We start from the raw sequence: 1,652 nt of genomic DNA, 5'->3' as shown, positions 1-1,652 counted from the left end.
TACAAACAGTTTACTGTGCACACAGCCATGTAAACAGTTTGCTTCTTTGTTTGCTACTTAGATCATTATTGAGCTCTGTTTATAAAGTGAAGAGGTTTTGGCTCTTATAAGACATAGAGAGCTCTGCATGAGTCATAGTTTCTAAATGGAAATATCAAGACATATAGAGAGGACATCCAGTAAATGGAAATATCATAGTTTCTAAATGACTGATTATAAAGAGAGCTTATCCTCAAGACATGTGTTTATACCTGATGAAGAAACAGTTGCTGTTGAAACTGTAAGCACACAAACAACACCGGTTGCTGTTGAAACTGTAAGCACACAAACACAACCAGTAAGAACAAAACAATAGGAAGATTTTGGACCTATGCAGCCACTTCAAACATCAAAACCTTATATGTACAAATACATATGCACACACACATCAAGATGAATATATATATATATATACACACACAGACACATGTTTCATCTAATGTGTTTTGTTGCTGTTTCTGTTTCTTAAACCTGCAGCATTGCATTTGTTGTTTTTTGCATTCTCACATTTACAGTGGTTTCTAATATGACAGCAGCAGTAGCAGCCATGTAAATAGTTTGATCCATAAGTTTCAACCATACAAACAGTTTACTGTGCACACAGCCATGTAAACAGTTTGCTTCTTTGTTTGTTGCTTAGATCATTATTGAGCTCTTTTTATGCTCAGTGGCAACCAACTATCAACAAGTGTGTGTCTGGTCCATATGTGATCATTTTACATAGAATTCTTGACAGGAGGGTCAAAGAACACTTAGCAGTCAGTCATGGGGCCTGATACAACCACCTCAACTATCACCATCTTGGCTCTCAATCATGTGAAATAAAATAGTAGGAACAAAGACGGATATGGTTGGGTAGAAAATCAAAAAATTCAAAGAACAAACAAACCCGATTACCAAAATAAAGACCTCCGTATATATACATGATCAAAATCTGATTCATTTCCATGGCCAAAAAAAATATCAAAATTATCAACAAGTATTCATTATTTACTTCATGGCAGACTTTTGGAAACAGCAGGAAGAAGAGAAGAAAATCACAAATCGAACGACATCACCACCAAAAACTTGATTATTTACTGTTGGAAACAGAGAATGCAAACAACAGGAAGAGAAGAGAATTCATAAATCAAAATTATGCACAATAAGAACCAGGTGAATACCTCAGAAAAATTGGAAGCTGTGGAGAAATCATAACGTCCAAAGTCTGGTTATATGCAGCGATGAGAACTTCTTGGGAACAACCCATTTGTGCAAGGTTTGAAGCCATTTGAAGAAATCATATGCTGACCATACTATTTTGGTTTTGGCGCTAGAAATTTCCCGAAGAAGAAGCTGGAAAAGAAGAAAACAGAGAAAGCTTTTGGTGGGGAAGGGATTGCGCAGTAAAAATCATGAAGAAAGAAGCTGGAAATGAAGAAATCAGATAAAGTTTTTTTGACCTTACCTAAAAAAGAAGCCCTAATATTTGCTGCATTTGATCCATAAAGTCAATGCATTGATATCTTGTACCATATGTTTAATAAGTTGTAATTAAGAGTTTTTTGAATTTGTTGCATAAAACCATTGTAACTTATGCTTTGTAACTTGTTTTTAAGACAATGACTTAAATG

This window comes from Cynara cardunculus, unplaced genomic scaffold (assembly GCF_001531365.2).
Source record: "Cynara cardunculus var. scolymus isolate 2C unplaced genomic scaffold, CcrdV1 Un_Scaffold_1109, whole genome shotgun sequence".
NCBI lineage: Eukaryota > Viridiplantae > Streptophyta > Magnoliopsida > Asterales > Asteraceae > Cynara > Cynara cardunculus.
The sequence above is the reverse complement of the archived record's forward strand: the minus strand, read 5'-3'. Positions refer to the sequence as shown.